Raw genomic sequence first — 23,462 nt, forward strand, 5'->3', positions numbered from 1 at the left:
TTTGTGATAGATATAAGAGAGGGTGAGTAATTTTGACCTCAGAAAATATGTTTCACTACAGTGTCTTGGTTTTAAAATCAAATATATAAGGTGGTCGCCAGGGAATATATTACCAATTATGAATATACCCAAGTCAATTGGGTTTTATAGAGATTTTAATTAACAATACAATGAGTAATCAAAGAAAGAGAGAGAGAGAGAAAAGGTATAAGTATGAAGGGCCTCAAGCCAACATGGCCTAGACCTGAGTCTTAAGAGAGAGAGAATCAGTCAGTTTTTTTTTTTTTATCACTCACCAATATATTTGTCTTAAGTAAGGATGTCTGGGGAACAGAGTCTCCCCAGAGGGAGTTCCAGCCAGAGTCAGCCTCCCAAGGGACTTCTTCTCAAGAGATCTTCAAAGGGCCTCCTCCAAAAGGATCTATCTCCAAGGATCTAAGGATCCTATCTCCAAGCCTCCCTTGCTCAAGAGATTTCTTTTCTTATATAGGGGGTTTTTTCCTATGTCACCTCCCCTAAGTTCTTCTATCTACCAATCACTGTAGATGTTTTCTAAAAGACAGCCCATCTGAATTCCAGCTAAATAGACTAATCCCCTCACTGCTGTGTCGACTAATCCCCTCAGAGAAAACCTGCTGGACCTTTATAGGTACCTAGCATCCCATTGTATCAATTCTAAAAACAGGCATGGCTCAAAGAACTCCTTGCCTTATTATAAGCATGGGTCCAAGTACTTTCATTGTTTAGCAAGGAGTTTTCTCCCCTAAAGCAGTCTTAAGTATGGGTGGAGTAGAGGTCCTCCCATTTCTGATCCTGGCAAGTTCTCACATCAAAATGGGGAATGTTTCCAGTAGGGAATTTGTTCCAATGGAGGATTCCTCAATGTAGAAATTTTTAACATTCACAAGTCTGAGAAATTTCAAGATTTACACATGTAGTGACATAGGATAATCAGTGAACAGTGCAGATGCTACACTGGCATCACTGAGATGTGAAGAGAAAACAAAGGAGGCCTCTAGCACATTGGGTAGACTCCTTTAGCAAACGTATGGGAGGACAAACTTACTCAGGATCTGCTCAGATCTAAAGCGGTTTCCCAAGATGAAGAGCCTCTGGAATGTCGAAACCATGTAGGGAAAAGAAGGCAGCAGGCTACATCCAAAACTTTGGTGAAAGGATAGGCTCTGAAAATTAGATGTTTCTTGATAAATATGTGAGTGAGCTGCCAATTCCTGTCACAAAGAAAGTGGTTTAATATAAGAGATGACAGATTCATTTGAGTATAAGGGAGGCAATGTCCTAATCAGGAACTGGGGATATAAAGGTAAAAATGTCCCTGCCCTCCAGGAATTTATCATTCAGTAGTCAAAAAGGAGGAAATTCATATACTGCATATTCACAAATGGCTATGAAGTCTATGAATCTGTATTCTGAATTTAATATTTTAAAGCTCCTTAAAAATATATTCTGATGTTTCTCTTAATCCTCACACATGTGGAAGGTATGAGGATCCTCACAGAAAGGCAGGGAGAATAGATCTTATTCTCCTGGCCGAGGACATTCCCACTACACTATGATACTCCCCTAAGAAAAGAGTTTCTGTTCATGGTCATTTTCTCACCCAAAAGCACCATATGATGAGATAAAAAGTATAGTGTAGGAGAAACCTGACAGAAGATGCGAGTGCAAATCCCTGAGGTGAGATCATTAGCTAAATCACTTTATTTCTCCCTAATATGGAATTAATTATATTAGAGTTATCTATCTTATAGGGTTATGGTACAGAAAGTACTTTTTAAGGTTTAAAACTCTATAGAAATGTCATTGTTATTCATAGGGTTGAAATTTTAGAACTGGAAAGGACCTTGGAGGTCACTGACTTCCAATCCCAACTCTGATTTTATAGAAGAAGAAACAGAGACAGGAGTGAAATGATTCACGCAGCATCATACAATTAGTCAGTGTCTGAGGAGGGATTTGAATCACAGTCTTTCTACCTCTAACAAGCTCAACACTCTATCCTCTACTCCACATTGCCACTGACTTCTTTTGAATTAATACTCCTAAGTGGTAATCCTGCTTATCACTTCTCCCATTTCCATAGAAAACAGAGTAAGGATCATTTTTTCCCAATTCAAAGGGTCTATGAATGGTTGAAAAGGATGCCCCAGTAGGAAGGACTCAAACTTAGCAGCTACTCTTGGCCCATTCTCACTGGGATAAACTTGGTCAAGTTGGGCCACTTCCTATCTCTTATCTGCACCCCCTTAGTTTGCCACACAGAAAATCCTTCCCCTCAGAGACCTGAAGAAGAAGACGTGAGGGTGATACTGGAGTCTTGAAAGGAAATTTTGAAATCTTAAGAAGTTCTCAGTGCATCTCAAAGGGGTCTCTAGGAGAAAATGCAGCTCATAACTACCAAAGGAAGATAAAAACAGAAGGAAAAAATAGAAAGCTTTAAAGGCAGGCAGCTATGATTGAGAAGGCCTATGAGTCAACACAATAGTAAGCACAAGAGCTTGAGAGATGGGGAAGGACTGGAGAAGGTAGGGGAGAGAAAACTCCCATTGTCTAATGGGATCAAGTGTCTTCAGAAGCCAGAAGTTACACAGAGAAAAATGAAAAAGCAAAATCTCCCGGATGAAATCAGAATGAGCCTGCCACTGACCAGATGACTGTCCAAATGCTCACCATTCTCCAAAATTGACTGAATTCTTCACTAGTCATCCAGATGTTTATTGTTAGGACCAGCCCCGGGGCCCCAGTATGGTAAGTAACTAGTTATAAAAGTTGCCTTGGAGAGCTCCTTCCTTTGGGTGACCTGTTTTAATGAATAGATAAGAACAGTTTGTAATTAGCATATCAATTGTGCCTCTGTGGATGGAACTTTTAACTCTATTTCAGGGTGCTGGAAAAGCCATTGGTTCCTTCAAGTCATTTAAATATTCTCAGGAAGCCCCTTTTACACTGTTAATTTACTCACTGAGTCCTTTCTGTATAGACTGTACAAAAGGTGACAACAGGCCAGCCCCTGTCAGAATTATCCCAGATTGGAAGAATCCATAGAGTCACTGGAATTAATGAGATGTTACCAGGTTGTGGATGATGTTGCCAGAATGAGAAGAATGGGCTTTGTTTAACAGGGTGGGTGTCATGTAACTTCTTAGAAAGGCAGAGCTGAGAGGCCCTTGAAACTACAGTAGGGTGGAAGGAAAGATTTCAACAGACCAAGATTTGGAGAGTCCAGAGAGTCTGTTCTGAGCTTGAGGCAATAGTCTGCACCAGGAGGTGGGAGCAATTTTGGAGGAATAGAGAGGATTTCTGTGTGTGTGTGTGTGTGTGTGTGTGTGTGTGTGCTAATTGACATGTTTTGTTTTGACATAGCAGAGTGCAACAAACCCACAGACAAACCATTCACAAATTGCAATCCCCAGAGCATAAGGGAAACTGCACAAAAAAAGAATGAATACCATCAAGAGGATGCAAATTTACAAATATATTTCCTTCCCTCCTTATCAGAAAGGGAAGGGGTTTGCTCTCCACTAACTAGTTCAGTCCCAGCCTTGACCAGCATTTTCAAGGTGACATTGGTGGCCATTTAGCTTTGCCTTCCTTCACAGAGTTGTAGACATCGCCTATTTTGATCTCCTGGTTCTAATTTCATTCTGTGCCCTTTCATATAAGTCGTCACTATGTTTCTTTCAATTCTTTACTGAATACTTGTGGTTCCTTGGGAGAGAGCAGTTCCATTTGCCAGGAATGTAGGATACATACTCATAATATTAATAATTGACATTTGCATAATAACTCGGAGTTCACAGAGTATATTACTCATAATAGTTCTATGAGGTAAGTGGTACACGTGATATTAATTCCATTTTACGGATGAGGAAACTGAGGAAATCAGTAATTTGCCCAGGATTATAGCGCTAGTAAGCATTAAAAATGAAACTCTCAGTTCTTCAGTTCCAAAGCCACAACTCTTTGCACTAAACAGTACCACCTCTCATCAGAGGGACTAGTATAATAGAAAGAGATTAGAGGCAGATTGTAGAGGGCTTTGAATGTCAAGTTTGGGAGTTTGGAGTTTACCCTATTGTACGTAATGAGAGATAACTAAGCTTTGGCTGATTTTGTGTTGGTTTTTGCAAAGGGAAAGGAACCTCACTTGCCCTTCCTAGATTCACATGTTCTTTCCACTCTGCCCATCCTCTTGCCCTAATTTAAATGTGGGCATAAAACACTAGTGCTGCAAAGAATGTTAGAGATCATCTCTTTCCCACCCCCTCATCTTAGAAATGAAAGCAAGGCCAGAAGAATCTCCTACTGCCCTCCCTCATGCTGCACTGTAAAGAATTTAGAAATAAATGTACGAGGTCTCATGCGACAAAGGATGGAAAGCACAAACCTCAAAAGACCTTTGGAAAATGCTGCAGAAATAGAAAATCTAAAGGCAGCCATGGAAATTGCTAGGGGCTGTGAAACGGAAAGAACCAAAAGCCCAGCCCTGGCACCAGATCCTGACAGACCAGGATGGGCATGCCTCAATCAATGTGAGAAGGGAAAAGAAAGGAGCTAGATAGAATGAGTGAGGTGACGAGAAGTGCCCCAGGTGGGCAGCACACAGAACCCGGCACGCTCACCCCACCAGGGAGAGAAAAGCATAGTTTTAAGGAAGAAACCCCAAAGACTCCCAAAGGTTTGAGCTGGGGGGACAGGGTGTCTTTTGGTTTTTAATCAGCCCCTGGGTCATCAGCAAAACCCTTCCGTCTCCCCACTTGTCTAAGCTGAAACAGCAAGTTTCCTGTAAACAGTGGAAAGAGCTGTCTCTGCTCAGCAAGCCCCTTCCATGATCTCATCCCCTCCTCGAGGAGCAGATTCCACTGTGTGATGGTTCTTTTAAGGAGGAAGAAGCTGAAGGTTACCCATCCACAGGATAGATGAGTGAAAAAAAAATATTTTTTGTTGTTGTTGCCTTTGTCATTCCAAATTATGCTGACCTTTGACCCAGAAAGAGGTTCAAAGCATATAAATAGAGCAATAAGCACTGGCATAAATGTTTTGATAAAATGAAAGGGGGAAAAATACATATTATAAACACCACCTCCGGGGAAGTGCAATCAGAAAAGTTATTAAACATTCTGTCAAAGGCTTGGCAGTTCCAACTGTCCACCCCACCCGGCATTTCGTTCCTAATAAAGGCAGCGACGTGATATTTGTCGCTCTCAAATGCATAATTTACCAGTCAAAAAAGGCAGAGAGAATACATTGCATTTTCATAAAGGGCTATGGAGTTGTCCAATCTTCCCAAGCTGCAGGAGAACAGGAAGCGGGTGCCATCACTGGGGCCTCCTCATACATTATGAATCGAGAGGCTTTGCAATGCAGAGTGAGGGCTCTCCACTCCCCTGTAGACTCATGGGCTGCAGGCTACTAGACTTTGAACCCCCTCAATTTGACAGGGGAGGAAAGTGAGACCCAGAGACCAGAAGTCACTTGCCCATGGGACTCTGACCCAGTCCAACTGGACTGCTTGCTAGTTTCTATTAATCACACCCCGACTCCTGCCTCTGCCCTTACACTGTTACAGAATCTAACTCTAATTATAATCCTTACGCCTCAAATGCTCTTTCTTCTCCCCAACCTTGGTGTCTTGGAATCCCTAGCTCCATTCAAGGCTCAGTTCAGTTGCCACCTCCTCCAAGAGACCTTTCCTAATTTCACCACTTATTAGAGCTTCCTCAGACTTCCCAAATTATTTTGCACACATTTTTTCATATGCTACCAACTTCCTTAACTGTATCCCTAGTCTCCCCCTCCCAGGATAATGGAAAGACATTTTCTTAAGGGAAGGCACTGTTTTCATTTTTGTCTTTATATCCCTAACACCTCATAGAGTTCCTGACTCAGAGAAAGTACTCAATAAATGCTTGGTGAATTTAATTTAATTTAATTAATTGAGTCAAATGAAATGAAATTGAACTATGACTTCTGGTCCAGTGTTCTTTCAATCACATCATGCTGCCTCTCTCATCACCTGCCCCCCTGAGATATGTATACATGCAAATATATACACATATATGTATTATATACAAATTTATGCATAAATGTGTAGGGGTACAAACATGTGTGTATGTATGAAGATATGTGTATATGTATATATGTGTGTATCTCTAGAACTGGAACTAAAGGGGAAGCATCCTATATATTGGTACCCAAAGGTCATGGGCATCATCAGACATCACCTCCTCTGGGCTGAGCACTCAGTGACCCTAGAAGCAACTCTGGTCCATGCTTAGCCTTTGAGAGCTCCACAGAGCGAGAAGGGTAACCGTGAGGTGGGGTCGGGCGAAGGCACTTGACCTGGATTTGAAAGAAAAAGGTTTGGGACAGATGCCTGTCCTAGTATTTATTTTGTATATATCTTATGTATAATTAAGCATGTACATGTTACCTCTCTTCAGAATGTAAGCTTCTTCAGATTTGGGATTGTCTTATTTTTGCCTTTGTATCTCCAGCACAGAGTAGATCATTTTAAAATACTTGATTACAGGGCAGCTAGGTGCCTCAGGGGATGGAGAGCCAGGCCTAGAGTCAGGAGGACCTTCTTGGATTCAAAGCTGGCCTCAGATACTTCCTAACTCTGTGGTCCTGGGCAAGTCACTTAACCTCCAATGCTTAGCCCTTACTAAGAGGCAGTATTGAATCAAAGACCGAAGGGAAGGGGTTTTTTTAAAAAATAAATAAAATGCTTGATCACTGATTAATTGATTCCTAGCACGGTAACTGAGGGCCCACAAAATATTCCTCCTCTCTGGGCATCAATAATGCCCCTAAGTATTGGACTCAGGGCCCAGTTCCCATTAATCTATGCCAGTGGCCTTGCCACATCCCTAATCAACAATTATTTATTATATCCTAATGGGGGGAAGATGACACATAAAGGATGGAAATGTTGGAAAAGAGATGGTGAGGAGAAGGCTAGAAAGTGATATGGAGACCTAATTCTGGTCAAGATAAAGAACCCGAGGCTGAGGTGGGGAGGATGAGAATGAGGGTCAGGGTGTAGGCAGCATAAAATGAGGATCATTTTACAAGCATGTCTTAAGCTACTATGTGCCAAGTGCTGTGTTGGGTTCTGATAATACAAAGAGAGAAATTAAGGAGCCCTTTTCCAGAAGGAGTTTGTTTTTTTTTTAACCCTTACCTTCCATCTTAGAATCACTACTGTGTATTGGTTGCAAGGCAGAAGAGTGGTAAGAGCTAGGCAATGGGGGAATTAAGTGTCTAGCCCAGGGTCACACATCTAGGAAGTGTCTGAGGTCATATTTGAACCCAGATCCTTCAGACTCTAAGCCTGGCTCTCCAATAATTAAACCACCTTGCAACTCCCCACAGGGAACTTTTTGATTCTCCTGACAGCATTCAGAATCTACATGGGTAAAAGGATTCCAAGGCCTCTCTGAGTGACTGTAACTGGTCTCTGGCTTATAACTGCAGTTGTACTCAAAGCACTGTTTCTGAGACCTCCATAGACTCCCCTCCTCTCCCGCTTCCCCAACAGCTACCCTAGGAGCCCTGCTGCTATCTCACACTGTCAATATGTAAACCTAGGTAATTAGTGTTTAATCAATAATTGTATTATTTTAATAAAGATTTCCTTGTATCATGGGTTGCCTTGGCCAAAGAAGTCATCCCTTCCCGGGGATGAGCAGCCTCTTGCTATTGAGGGAAGGGGGTCCTGGGGCTGCTCTTCAGACCATGGCTGAAGTATTTCCACCATAGCTGAAAACGCCATCGCCTGTGCCCCATTTGGCATAGCCTTCCAGGTCCACATCCACACCTCAACGAGACAGTCATTTTCACAGATTGGTGGGGAGGGACAGAGCAAGGGCATGGAGGAGCAGGATTCTCCAGGGGCTAGATCATGGGGCCTGAGCTATTAATGAGCTTTATCACTCCTCTGTGACCATGCCAGGGAGAGTCAGCATGGCACCCAGGCTCCAGATCTGGCCTTGGAATCGTCAAGAGCCGAGTTCCAGGCTCACCTCTGACTCCTCCCATCTTACATGACCCAGGCAAGACATTTAACTTGTCAGTGCCCCAAGGCTGCACCTTTTAATGTAGAAATTCCAAAGAAGGTACAGATCTACATCTGCAGTGGCCTAGACCTCCCTACATGGATGAAATCAGAAATCACAGGTCTGGTCAAAAAAGTGACCCAACCTGCCCTGCAAATCTTGGTCTTTTACTTGTGACCTTGAACAAGTCAGTTAGCCTTTGATGGATTCAGTTTATGGATCTGCAAACTGAGGAGGTTGTAAAAGATGAACCCAAGATCCCTTCTGGTTCCAAATCTCATGATCCTATTGGTTCCATAAAAGCAATTAGGTGTGCTTGAGGTGTGGATGTGGACCTGGATTCTCGAAGGCTATGCCAAATGGGGCACAGGCGATGGTGTTTTCAGCTACGGTGGAAATACTTCAGCCATGGTCTGAAGAGCAGCCAGAGGACCCCCTTCACTCAACAGCAAGAGGCTGCTCATCCACTGGAAGTGATGGCTTCTTTGGCCAAGGACTAATCTCCATTTAGTGCAGTACTAAAAATCATAAGAGTAACTCACAAGCCTCTAGCAGTCCTTGTGCCCTGCAAATTTAGTCATCTTAAAACTAAAGCCGTTGTCAAACAGGACTTAAGAGCTTATATTTGGGTACCCTCTGCTAAGCAAAACAGAACCAGAATATTCTGAGGTCTCAGAACATTAAAAAGTTGAGTCCCACGATAGCTTGGCAAAGTAAAGCTATTCCATCCCCATTAAAATGAGTCCTCTAATTTTGTGGGTGAGGATACCGAGACCAGAGATCATGGTTCAATGGAGAGAATGCCAAATGATCTTTGGAGACCAAGGACCTAGGTCTAATCCTGCCTCTGCCACTTGCTTCCTGAGGGACCTTGGACAAACCATGTAAATTCTTCAGGCCTCCATTTCCCCAGCTTTATTTAGGGGGTTAGACGATGTGTTCTCTGAGATCCCTTCCAAATCTATATCTCTTTGGCTTTCAATTTCATCATCTCTGTATGGATGGGGTTGGAAAAGACCACCTCTGAGGTCACTTCCAGCTCTAAATGTATGACCCTTTGAGCCTATGTGACTTGCCCAGTATCACTTTGTTTCAAATCCAAGTCCAAATACTCCAGCCACAATGCCATGCAGATGTTTTGACCTGTGCTTATGTGGGAAAATAGCAGCTATGTGGTATAGTGGATAGAGCACCAGGTTTATCTTCATGAATTCAAATCTGGCCTCAGACACTTCCTAGCTGTGTGACCTTTGGCAAGTCACTTAACCCTGTTTGCCTCAATTCCCTCTGTGGAATGAACTGGAGAAAGAAATGTCACATCACTCCAGGATCTTTGTTAAAACACCAAATGTGATCATGAAGAATTGGTCACAACTGAAAAATGACTTAACATGTGTGAAAATGTATAAATAATTACAAGTAGAAGCACAAGGATGTCTTCTATGATTTTTCTTTAAAAAAAATTTTTTTTAAACTCTTACATGAACCAGTGCAAAATAAGTAAGCAGAACCAAGAAAAAAGCATACATAATAATGACAACAGTGGAAACTGAAACACAAAAAAAACGATCAGAAGGGATGTAGATGAATTACAAAGAAAGAGTATGGCCTCAAAGAAGAGATCTGAGAAGATATTTCTCAACATACTCCTTTGTGGAAGTGGGAGGCCCAATGGGGGTGGAACACTGCATTTACTGTCAGATTGTTTCAATCCCTTGGTCAGTTTTGCCAACTCTTTTTTCTTTTTCCTCTTTTTCTTTAAAAAAAAAGTCTTTGTTCTATGAGATAATTTTCAGCAAGGGGGAGAGGAATAGATACAGGGGGAAATTGAGGTGTCATAAAAACAAAAGAGTAATAACAATCTTTTTTTTTAATTATAATCTGAAGTCATTTCACACACAAGTGATTATTTCACCTTGCATTCCTCCACATTCTCTCTTGGTCTTTTCTACTGAACATGAATACACTTTACATGCCCATAATCTGAGTAAATGTGTGTCATTTAAGGTTCTGCCTCTTTTGCTTGTCTATAGAGAATACAAGCTCAAAATAATTTTTTTATAAATGCAAAAACTCACTTCTAAAGTGGAGATTCTATTCACTCCCAAACAAGGAAAGCAACTTTGTAAACAAGTCATCTCAGACACTGAGATGGAGCATCCATGATGAAGCCCTCAGAGAGGAAGAGAACAAGTAGATGGTACCACACACACACTGGTATCTCATGGAATCCTAGATGAAGTGCCAGAAACGACCTTAGAGAACACCAGGTTGATGTTCCCCTCATTTTCCAGAGTAAAACTAAAGCCCAGAGAGTGTAATCTTTATTGGGAAAGGAAATAGGAGGATTGGAAAAATGGGGGATAATGGGAGGTTTGTATGGGGGGTATGGAGGAGTTAAGGAGAGAAGGAATATTGCTTGGAGACACCCCCTGCTGAGAGGAAACAGCAGGGATCCAATAAGGATTGTTTGTTGTAGAATGACTGAACTGAAGTTCAGCTCCCTCTGACCAGAAAAGATAGTCCACTTATCTGACTGTGAAATCAAATAATATAAAGTTTAATAACCAGTTGGGATTGGAGTTTTCCTTAGCTTCAGAGTATAGGGTCAGGCCCTAGAGGCTGGCAGAGGGTTTCTCCCACTCCCGTCTACTCTATATCAGTCCAGTTTTGTATAATTCAGAATCTTAGCAATAGATAGAAAGCAAACAAGAACAGGTCTAACCTTCAGAAGCCTGTGTCTTCCAGCTGAACCAAGAAGCGCATGCCACTCCAGACTGGGCTGAATAAGCTCCTCTCTCCTCCAACACCAGGAAGCCAGTCAAGGAATTCGCCTAAGGTCACACACATACTAAGTAACAAAGTCAGGATTTGAACCCAGATTTTCTGGTTCCAAATCTACCCATCCTTCTGTGGTTTTCTAGTGATTCAGAGGATTAGCCTACATGTAGTAACACATAAAAAAATCTGATTCTGACCAAACTTCTCCATCTCATAGAACTAAAGGTTATAAGAGAAGAAGGGTAAGCCAAGAAAGACCAGAACTAGAAATTACCTATACAAATGAAAGTACAGGTGTATACACACACACACATGTACTCACATACATGCACTCACACATATATACACATTCATACACATACACAATACACATCACCTAACATATATCACAGCTATCGGAGCTATCTGTGTGGTTGCATAATCCCACTCCCTCCCCAGACGTAATATTCTAGTCTTGCTGTCCTTAAGCCATGGTGAGAACTATGTTCTTGCCAATCAGTCAATAAACATTTATTAGGTGCCTACTATGTACCAGGCACTGTAAGCTTTATATTTTCCTTTTTCTTAGCATACACAATATGTTCCTAATAAATGTTTCATGGATGAATGAATTCTTGAACCACAGTCACCTTCCACGATTTCCAGGATTCTCAAGAAATGAGACATTACAAGCTTAGTTCTGAGAAGCTAGAGAGAAAGGCAATCTGGGGACACAAAACATTAGCCTTTAAATTTTGCAGGCTGAGTGCCTGGATTCCAATGTCCTTCCTGGCTATTTCCTGATGCTGGCGGGTGTAAATTCACCTGAGCAGGAGGTCTTTGGTCCTTCCCTGTGAGGATGAAGAAGTGTCAGCCAATGCCTTACCCCCAAGTCTGTGCAAGCTGCTGTCATCTACCCTGATGGAAACCACGAAAACATACCAAAAGGCATTTTCTCTCCCCAAAAATTTTTGATAATGACTTCCATACCCCAAACTGGGGTCTCTCAGGTTCATTCAGCTCATCTTGGATCTTTAGATAAAACAGATTTTCCCTTCCCCATTCTCCCTGCACACTCTCATCCCTGAGCCCACATTTGAAAAGTCCCTGAGCCTGGCATCCCAAAGAAAACAGTGCGAAGGCACATTGGTACTCCTGGACCTTCCCTTGGGTTTTCTCATTTGGTGGGAATTTTTAGCAACACCCACTTATGTACCATCAATATGTTTAAAATCTAATGGCTGCTTGCTTGGGTGTGCATCTGTATGCCCATCTCTGTTGATGTGTGTATGCATGTGCACACACAGAAGAACACACACACATGCTCTGACAGCCAGACTCAGTTCATCAGAATTCATTTCCAAACTTCATTTCTTTAAGACGAAAAAAAAGAACCGCATTAACATATCAACGGCACACGCATGCTGAGAATGTGATTACCCCAGACATCTTAGGATCTCCCCACACACAGGCACCGGGGGATGGATTAACACTATATTTTAAATATGCTCAGTCTCTGTAGCTCACTCTCTCATTCCCCTCCCCCACATCTTTTTTTTTTAATTCCTCTAAGCTTGTTTCTCTTGAAATTTCCACCTTGTGGTTGTGTACTGCTGACTTCACATTTGCTGTGGTGTGAACTTCACATCTGTGAATGGATGACAGGGAAGATTAATAACCCTGCTCCCTTCGCCTTGACTGTAGGCCTATCTAATGAATAAATAAATAAATAAATAAATAAACAGAGCTCAAATCCCCTAAATAGAGACCCAGAGCCGGAGAGAAACCAGCATTTTGCTGAATCCATTCTTTAAGGAAAAAAACCCAACCTCTAATGATCTCTGCTTTACATAGTCGGCAGTTTTGGGGGCTTTTTTTGTTTTGTTTTGTTTTTTTGTTTTCTGCTAAACATTTTATGGAAAACAAAAGTTTTCGGGGAGGGATCACCCCCTCGTTCTCCACCAGCCAAAGGCAAGGTGATGGAAAAGCCAGTACGAGGTGTGTGGACCCTGATTGGCTGCTAGGCAGTTCGGAAAGGCAAGGGGGGAGGGGGGTTGTTTGCTGTCTCCTCAGGGACCGACTCCCACCTCTGGCCACACAAGGAGGATCCAAGCGGTCCTCCAGGGGGTCCCTCACATCTCTGCAGCGCTCCAACCTCCCTTCCAGCCCCTTAGTTACTTAGCACAACCAGCCGGAGAGCAGGGAGCTATCAAGCTGGAGAGGAAAGAGGAGGTAGCTCTGAGGATTTGTGCGGAGGGAAAGGAATTCCCGCCTTCCCTTAGCCTAGGGGCTCTGCTGCAGCTTCCTGGGCTGCACCAGAGCCAGAACTATCCAGGGCTTCCTGGGCAAAAGCCGACAGCTGCAGGGCTACCACTAAGCAGAGCTTAATTGGAACTGGAAGGACATTTTCGCGTCTGAGAATCCTAAGATACTCAGGTCTAATTACACGGAAGTTCACGGGCCAAATCTCCGCCAACACGGACTCCAAATTCAGCGCTTAAAAATCACTGAAACTGATTCCAGGGTTCACAGTTTGCAGGGACCAGGGGAATGTCTGGATCGGTTTTCAAATTCACCTCTCCCCTCGCCCTGTCTCTTAGTCACTGAATCTTTAACAAGACCTATTGTTTCTGGTTGAAGAAGCCGTAGCCTGTGAAAGTGGACCGGAGGAGAAGGGAGGGAGGGAGGGAGGAAGGAAAAAGCCCCACAGAAGTGAAATCAACAGCCACAAAGGGCCCGACCCTGAGACTCAAGGTCAAGTCCAGTGGAGGTCAGCAGGGCAATGAGTCTGGCAGCCTCAGCCAAGCCAGGAATTCACGTGAGAAAAACACAGGCTAAGCATAAGCCATCCATCACCATCGGATCCTGGCCATGAGTGGTTGTGAATGAACTCTAGATTCAGTTCATCAAACACTAGCCTGGTCCCTTAGCTCTCCTTGCCTTCCAGGATGGAGAAAAGAGAGCTTTTTAAATGAAACCGGGTACCTAATGGCCACACAAAGAGGAGGCTCTGGTTTTTTGTCATAGCACAGACCTAGACATAAAGTGGGTATTCCATTGCCAGGGGGATGAGCGAACACATTGTAGTATGTTAATAAAAATGGAATATTATTGCACCCGAGTAAATAACCAATAGGAGTTCCGAAAAACATGGAAGGACTGCTATGAACTGTTTCAGAGCTAAGCAAGCAGAACCAGGAAAATAATATTCAGGATAATTTTGAGAATTAATGCAAACAAAACGAACACTAAAATCAAGCTAGACACTGAGTAAAACTAATAACAAATCTGGCCCAGAGAAGAACTAAGGATCACCCCACCTTCATTTTGGTAAAGAGGTAGTGAATCAAGGGTGCAGAATGCTGTCAAATTTGTCCAACACTCAATGAATCCGTTAGATGGGTTTAACTATTTTTCTTTGTTACAAAAGAGGGTTCATGTTGGGGGGGGGGGGAAGGGAGCAGAGAGAGGGATATCTGGAAATGATTTCAGGATAAACACAAAATGCATCAATAAAATGTATTTTTTAATGTTTTCAAGAAGATTCAAAATAGCAACAGTTCCCTCCCATTTTCCATTTGTTTTGATGGTGGTAAATCTTGCTTCCATATAGTAGTACCCTAATCAAAATCAGAGGTTCCAACTCCAGAGAGATGAGGTAGCCAGTCTTCTAAGAGTATTTCAACACAACAAAAACCTGTGATTTCTTCAAAATGGGAGGCTCCCTCCACTGAGGCATACTTCCACTCCTAAGAAGTCTCATGAATTGCTATGAACAAAATCGTTTATTATTTGTTGGCTAAACTTTTTTTTTGAAAGTTTAAAATGAGTTTATTAAGTAAACCAAGCAGGAGTATGACTTGTCATCATTCAAATATATCATTGCTTCTTTTTAGACCCTTATCTTCCATCTTACCGATGAATATTGAATTGATGCTTGGTTCCAAGGCACAAGAGTAGTTAGGGCTATGCAATTGTAGTTAAGTGACTTGCCCAGGGTCACATAACTAGAAAATGTCTGAGGCCACATTTGAACCCAGGACCTCCCATCTCCAGGCCTGGGTCTCAATCCATTGTTGACCAAACTTTTTCATGCTGAGCTTCTCCCTCCTCAGACTAGTTCTCAAATGACAGACCTGTAGACTCTCATTAAGGCCAGACATGAAACATTCCTAGATTGGTAAATGGAACATGAAGATTCAGGGAAGAAAGTAGTGGGTTCAGAATGAAATCCCAGGGGGCAGCTGGGTAGCTCAGTGGATTGAGAGCCAGACCTAGAGATGGGAGGTCATGGGTTTAAATTTGACCTCAGATACTTCCTTGCTGTGTGACACTGGGCAAGTCACTTAACCCCCATTGCCTAGCCCTTAGTAAACTCTTCTGCCTTGGGACCAGTACACAGTATTGATTCTAAGACGGAAGATAAGGGTTTAAAAAAAAAAAGAATGAAATCCCAGCTCTATTTCTTCTCACCTTCTGTCCTTGTGCAAGTCCCTTGAACTCAAGGTCATGTTGGTGCTAGAGTAAGACCTGAAAGGGAGATTTTGTTGAAAGGTTCTTCTAAATGAATAATAAAAATAGTCCAAGCCCTTTAGTACCCTCCCTTCTTTGGATGTCTCTCTGCATCACTTTGTGTCACAACAGGCTGCTGGGTTCCTGCTGCAGTTCCAACTTAGACTTGATCTTCCTCTCCAGACCTGAGCCAGGTAGGTGGTATATAGGTATGATAGGGCATTGGGCTTAGAATAAGGAAGATCTTGTTTGGAATCCTGCCTCAGACATGTACTAGCTGGGACCCAGGCAAGTCACTTCATCTCTTAGTGCCTCCATTTTCTCATCTATTAAATAGAGGAGGTTGGGCTTCATAGACAAAGGTCCCTCCCAGCTCTTAAATCTTTGATCTTTTTCCTGGGATAAAGCTTTACATTTCATCCCTTACTTGCAGACAGAAGTCAGGCGCTAAACTCACTTCTCTTTCTTCATCTGATATTCCCTTCATTCTTCTTAGATGCTGAGCAATGTGGGGGTACAGTTGGGGGATTGAGGAAAAGATGAAAAATAATTATAAATAATAACTTACATGAAATAATGGAATGAGATGAGCAGAACCAAGAGAAAGTTGTATATGATTACAGCACTATTATTCAAAGAATTGAATGACTAAGTTATTCTAAGTAATATCAATACTCAAATCAACTGTGAAGGAACTATGAAGAAAGATGCCATTCCCCTCCAAAATAAGAACTGAAAAATAGAAGGATGTATAATATGGTTTGACATATATATGCATGTATCTGTATGTCTGCACATATAACATATAAAACCCACATGATACATACTTCTATTTAGTGTTTGTGAAATGGTAGCTTTCTCTAGTGCAAAGTAGAGAAGGAGAGAGGGAGCTTGGAACTTAAAATGTAACAAAAAATAAAACAAAAAATGTAAAATAATAAGAACCATCATTGTCATTGTAACTGGCATTTATATATAGCACTTTTAGGTTTGCAAAAAGCTCTACGTGTTGTCTCATTTGTGCTTTATAGGAATGTGATGAGAAAAGTGCTATAGTTATCCTCATTTTGCAGATGAGGAAACTGAGGCTAAAAAAGGTTAAGCAATTTGCCCAAGGTCATACAGTTAGTAAGTGCCTGAGGCAGGATTGGCTCTCAGTTCTTCCCCAGTGCCAGTCGGGAGCTCTATCCACTCTCTTCGCATGCCCTGGAACCTTGTCCCTGCTCTGACAAGAAGTATTGATGTCTGAAATGGCCAAACTAATCTTGATTCCATGTCATTCTGTCTAAGGAAACACGATGCTTTAACCATGAAGGCATGACTCTAGTGGAGGGGTACCAGATCTCATAAAAGAGCAAGGATGGGTATATTTAATAAGGAATTGGGGCCCCACTCCCATCCCAGAGCTTTTCCTTCTGGTTTTCCCCCTTGGGATTAAACTAGGGAGAAACCTTGATCCACCTGCCCAGACTGCCTTGGAAAGAGGAGAAGAGAGGATTTCCTCACAATAAAGACCCACAGACCTTAACTAACCTTAAAATAACCCAGCTCCCTCACTCTGTGTGTGCACACATGTGCCAGCCTATGTTTGTGTACATGTCTATCCTCCCCATCCCACAACCGTGTCTTCCCTTGAACTCCAGGCAAATTGTTCCTTGCCATTCTCTGAACAAACTTTGGACTTTTCCATCTTGGTTCCTATGCTCTGAATGCCTTGTTTCTGCCTATCTTTCCAGATCCAGCTCAATGCCAATTCCTCCATGAAGCCTTCCATGACCATCATAGACAGAAGTTATCTTTTCCTCCTCAACACTCTCAGAATCTTTCAGAAGTCATGGGATTTGGAGCTGGAAGGGACCTTGGAGATCATCCTAGTGACCAGTCTAACCCCTTCTTTTTATAGATGAGGAAAGGAAAGGGCTTTCCTGAGGTCCAGCATTAGGGGTCTTCTGTTTCCAAATGCAGGGCTCTTAAACACTGCCTATATTCTATAACATATTAGTTCTCAGCATCCATGTCTTCTTCCCCCTAACAGGCAGCAAATCCTGGAATAGGATGCTTTATTAGAATTATAACTCAAGAGTCCTTAGAAGTCATCTAGTTTAAATCCCAGGGCCGCTAGGTAGTATAGTGACTATAATGCTTGGTTTAGACTCAGGAAGACTCATCTTCCTAAGTTCAAATCTCGCCTCAGTCACTTCCTACATTTGTGACCTCTAGAAAATCACTTAACTCTGCCTCAGTTCCTCCTATATAAAATGTCACTTATATTGTGACACATGAGTATCTTTGCCAAGAAAATCCCAAATGAGATCACAAAAAGTCAGGCATGACTGAAAATGACTGAACAACAAGTTTAAATGCCTCATTTTAGAAATGAGGAAACAAGCCTAGGGAGGTGGAAATAACTTGTCCAAAGACACTATTGCTTATCTTGGCAAATTCCCCTACTCCAAGCACAATTTGGGGAAAAGTAAGAATTCAATAACATAATTGAATAAATGTGCATATCTGTGTGTTTGTATAACTGTGTACATGTGTACAGTCACTGCACTTTGTACATGGATGTGTCATGGTGCATACATGTTTGCATTGTGCAAGCATTAAAATATACATACAATACAACATAGATAAAAAGGATGCATTTGCACACATCTATGTTGTACTGACTCGGGGCACTTCAGAGAGCACAACATGGAAAGGCAAGCTATGTTTGTTTCACAGGCAGAAATATTATTCCAACCTTCCTCTGCACTTAGCCAGCCCCTAAAGGCACCTCCTAGAAGACTTTGAACTTGCCTTGTGTTAATTCTCAGCAATGAATCAGATTCCCTTGCCCAGGCTTCAAAGTAAGGCTTGTGATTTCTCAAAGGCTGCACCCTGGGTGGGGCCTCTCCCTTCCTGGAAGACCTGCCCTTTTCCCCATCACCATGGAGCACCTCCACAGTACTCACATCCTCCAGCCTTCACCAGGACAAAAACCCACTCTCTACCCACCCTACGCTTCCCAGAGGAACAGAGGGCTGGAATGAGCAGCAGACAGACAACAGTCAGCACAGCTCCTCATCCAGAGGTCAAGAAAGGGCCAAAGACAAGCCTTGTTCCTGGGTGACACCAATCCTCACCCTACAGAATTCTGTCATTTTCCTGTGTGCCTGAGAGACTTCTTCCTGTGTCAGCTGCCCATCTCCTGGTCTGTCCCATGGACAAATGCCCAGAAGAATAGACAGCTTGCCTCAATTCATATCAATAAATCTACATGCCTTCAAACAATTCTTGTCTTGATGATGGGTGGTCCAGGATGTCATGGTCTTTATTTCGATAACCTACTGCCAGTGGTTTTCACATCTGGTGGATGTTGCTTTGGAACAAAATCCCCCTTTAAAAGAAATTGACTTTTCTACCCCAATACACACATCCACGCCTAGATCTTCAGGCTTTGCAATTGTCTCTCCTTCCCTTCCACAGCTGGCACAGGAATGTTTCCTCTGTGAGAAGGCCCTGAGTGTTTGCCCAGTGCTTACTGATCCTCACTTCCATTCTTCCCATCTGCCAGGCCCTTCCTCACACAGAGGCACAGCCGTCATGAGAGCTGGAGGTCTGGGCCAACAAAGAAGCCCCCTCCTCAACACCACACTACACCTGTGGATGGGTCCCTGTCTGTGTCCTGTCTGACACACCTTTAATCCTATCACTTGACTCATCTCTGGCTCCTTTCAAGACTTGGAGCAAATGCCATCACCTAGACACGGCCTTTGCTAATTTCTGGCATCACAGGGTCATGAAGCAAGAGCTAAACAGAATCTCAAAGGATATCTAGTTCTCTCAGTTTATAGTTGAAGAAACTGAGGCCCAGAGAGGCTGTGGCTTTACCCAAAATCACATCAGCAGTAATTATGAGAGGCAAGCTTTGAACCCATATTTTCCACTTCCAGAGTCAGTGAATACTCATTCCACTCCCCCAAACAGCTTTCGCCAATTATTATAGCTCCTGCTCCCCTTCCCAAATGACTTTTTATTTATTTTGTATATATTTTGAAGTTACTTATCTAGGTCCATATTTTTCCTCCAAAAAATGTAATCTCTTCAATTACAGTGACAGTTTTATATATATACAAATATCTATATGTATGTTTATATATCTATATAGAAAACTCTAAACTTGAAGCCAAGAAAACCTGAGTTCAAATACAGCCTCAGAAACATTAAAAACTGTCATACTGGCTGGGAAAGTCATTTTACCTCACTGTGCCTCAGTTTCTTTATCTGTAAAAGGAGGAAGGAAGATTTGATTCTAGGAACTTGAAGGTTCCTCCTGGCTCTAAATCTATAATCTGATGATTAATTGACCTGACTCAAAGTTTTAATTTGCAAGGGGACTTTTTTCCCATAGAGACAATTGCCTTCTCAACCACAGAGGAATCACCATTTAGGAGCTTCCCATTTTGGGCTGTGCCCATATGGCATTAACCACACAGATAACAATTGAAAACACCATACTGCTTCCAAATACTCAGATATTTGGGTCTTGTAGGTGCAAAGCTGTGGCTAGATCTGCCTTCTTGGAGTCCTTTGAATGAAGGCAGATCTTCTCAAAGAAATAAACCTCTCCAGAGAAAATAGTTAACACCCCTTCCTCCAAGAGGGACAATCTAATTAATGCTGTAAAGGAAAATGGTTTTGTCTTTGAGGTTTCTCTTCTGTGCTAAGGAAATTGGACTTTTTTTTTAGAAGAAAGTGAAGGAAAGCAAATTTTGTTTTGCAGCAAGCATAACCAATCCCTGGGTCTTTAAGTCATTAGACTCACTGTTGGAGGTGAGCAAAGGAACATCTTCAGACGGGAGCTTCAGAGGGATAGGGCTTGGGGCTCAGACCTAGAACCTCAATGTGGACAAGATTAATGTCAGGCTGATACTGTTCCACACTCAAACCAAATAAGTTCGAGCCATTGTTATTATTGTTATTGATGATAATGATGATGATGATGACGATTTAACAAGAGTAATACTTGGATATGTCAATAGATTCCTGAGCTTATCAGTCCAAACAAGCCCTCAACCATGACATGTAATAGCCTATCCATGCTCTCTTCTCCTCAGCCATTCTTGTCCAAGACCTTCTCTTTTTTTTTTAACCCTTTCCTTCTACCTTAGAATCAACACAAGGTATCAGTTCCAAGGCAGAAGACAGGAAAGGACCACGAAATTGTGGTTAAGTGGCTTGTCCAGCATGACACAGGTAGAAGTGTCTGAGGCCAGATTTCAACTTAGGACCTCCCATCTCCAGACCCAGCTCTCTACCCACTGAACCACCCAGCTGTTCTTGCTTGGCATATTTTTTATGTTTATCTAATGATTTCCATCATGTAATTGTCAGCTACTGTTTCATTTCTGTTTTTGTGTCTCTGGCACCTCAGACGGGGTCCAGCACATAGTAGGTGCTTAAATCTTTGTTGTTGAATATAATAGGAGAAAAGATCAAATAACCAAGATAATAGAGACACATTGTCTTACAAAGGGGGTTCCTCACTTTCCTTTTTATCCCTCCACTTTCTTCCCTGCTGGAGTCTCTCCCTCAGTGACTTTGGCCACAGAGAAGATTAATCAGGAAATCTGGTTTAGTGGATTGAGCGCTCCTGGGAATATCTGTGTGTGTGTGTGTGTGTGTGTGCTTGTATGTGTACGTGAATCTCTCCTTTGTGTCTGTTTTCTCTCTGCTTCTCTACTCAGTCTCTCTTCTATCCCTATCTCCTTCTCTCATTCCTCAATATTAATCTCTCTTTCTCCCTCCTCCTGTGTCTGTACATCTGTTCCCCTCCCTCCCTTTCTCCTATCAGTCTGTGTTCCTTTTATTTTGTGTCTCTGTCTTGTTTTCTCTCTGTCTCTGTCTCTCTACTCAGTCTATTTCTGTCTCCTCCTCAGGATCTCTCTCTCCCTCTTTCTCTCTGCCTTCTCTCTCTGTCTCAGTCTCTGTCTCTCTCTCTTGCTCTCTCTCTCTCTCTCACACACACACACACATATATATGCACACACACTTTCCCTTTCTCCTTCCCACTTCCCCAGCTCCTATGACTATCTGCCTATCTCTAGCCAACCTACAGAATGCTCAAACAGACAGACAGACAGACAGACAGACAGACAGACAGACAGAGAGAAAGAGAGACAGAGAGTAGCATGTTCTTTTCTGCTGAGTGGAGAGACAACAGTGTTCTCAGAACCTGCCTTGTCCCAGTCATCTGAGCTAGGTTTCAGTCTAAGACAGCAGCTTTTTCCTTCTAATTAAAAAACAAAGACAAAAAGAAAAGACAAGCTGTTTCTAATGATCTCATGTAAAGATCTTTTCTTAAAGATAATTTTGCTTTGAAATATTAAGAAAACTGTAATTAAAAGATGTTGCATAAATGTTCCTGAAGTTAGCATTAGGGGAAATGTATTCTTTTCATTACATTAGCTCAGGTTTTGATGTGAAAAATTAGGAGTTTGGTTTGTGGGTATTTTGTTATAACCCACCTCACAGGGTGGTTGTAAGGATCAAATGAAATAATATTTATAAAGCACTTAGTGCCCAGCACATAGCAAGCACTTAAAAAATTCTATGATTGTTCCTATTATGTGATTAATATATTTATAAGTTATATTATATATAATTATGTTATCTATCATAATTTAGTTATATTATTCTTATTATTATTAATTAGGCAGCACTAAAAGATAGAGAGAGGTGAGAGCATAAAGTCAGGAGACCTGAGTTAAAGACCCAGCTCTGACTCTATAGCTGTGTAACTGGACAAATCTTTTAATCTCTCTGAACCACCACCTCCTTGTCTATAAAACAGAGTTCCTGTACTGCCTGCTTCACGTTGTGCTGAAAAAAGGGTTTTGTAAACCTTAGAATGCTACAGAAATAAGAGCAGTTATTATTACAATGCTTGCAATTCTGATTATTCATCTCCTGTTTTGTTTTTTTCTACGAAGTTCAAATAGAAACAGTCCTGGAGTAAGTCACTCCTGTTATTTTCCTTAATTGTCATTATTATTATTATAATTATGATCACCATCATTATTGTTGTTGTTGCGAGTAGCAACATTATTATTAGAAGGAACTCTGTACCACAGTCAATGACCATCTGTGGACTCTGGTGTTTGTAAAAAGAATTCACTGAACAATTAAAGAATCCTAGGCAAAGAAAAATACCTTCTATAAATAATTGATTGGAGGGAGGAGGGACAAGAGATTAGGGCTTTAATATATTGATTATTGAGGCTCAGAAAGGATGGGGAAAGAGCCTGTATATTCACACTGGAAATAGCCCCCAAAATATTCCTACCTCCCAACCACCATCTCAGCAGTAGCCACAGTCTCATACAGAAAGATGGATCATCTTGAAAATATTAAAACTGAAAAAGACGGTAGCTTTGAAACATGAACTAAAATGATCTGACACCATCTAAAAGCTAATTCAAATCAAGAGGTCCTAATAGATATTTAATTGATGTAATAATATCCTTCCATGATTGTTAATAAATAAAAATGTATAAATAAAAACAGCTTCTCCTCTGTTTAATGACTATTTAATAGCTATCTGTGGCATAGCTGTTAATCCCTAATAAATATGTGTTTAATAATCAATTGGAATGCATTTATGTGATGATTGTCATTAAATCAGAATTAAATGCCACTTGCAGACAGTCTACTTAGGTCAGAATGAAACTGACAGCAGAGAAGTCCAGATCGTTCAGTTCTTTGCAGCAGGAGACAGGTCTTTACAAGCTCAATTGAGAGCCTCTGGACATCGACAAAGAACAATGAAGCAAGATAGAGTCTCAAGGTCCATTAAAAAACCAAAGGTAGGCTCCTCTACTATTGTTCTTCCCATCACAGCTTCTGTTTCCTTTCTTTTTATTTTTTTTTTAATTGACATATACTCAATCTTCCTTGGGGGAAAAAACTGCTTACCCCATGGGAGCTAGTGCCACCAAATCTCTGTTCCTTTTGGAGGAACCACCGGCTCTAAGAGTTGGAAGGGTCCTCAGAAACCAAACAGAACAACCCCTCCCTCAGAATGGATGCTCTCTATGAGGATCTATCCTCAGATGTGGCCATTTAGCT

Source organism: Monodelphis domestica, chromosome 1 (assembly GCF_027887165.1).
Source record: "Monodelphis domestica isolate mMonDom1 chromosome 1, mMonDom1.pri, whole genome shotgun sequence".
NCBI classification, from domain to species: domain Eukaryota; kingdom Metazoa; phylum Chordata; class Mammalia; order Didelphimorphia; family Didelphidae; genus Monodelphis; species Monodelphis domestica.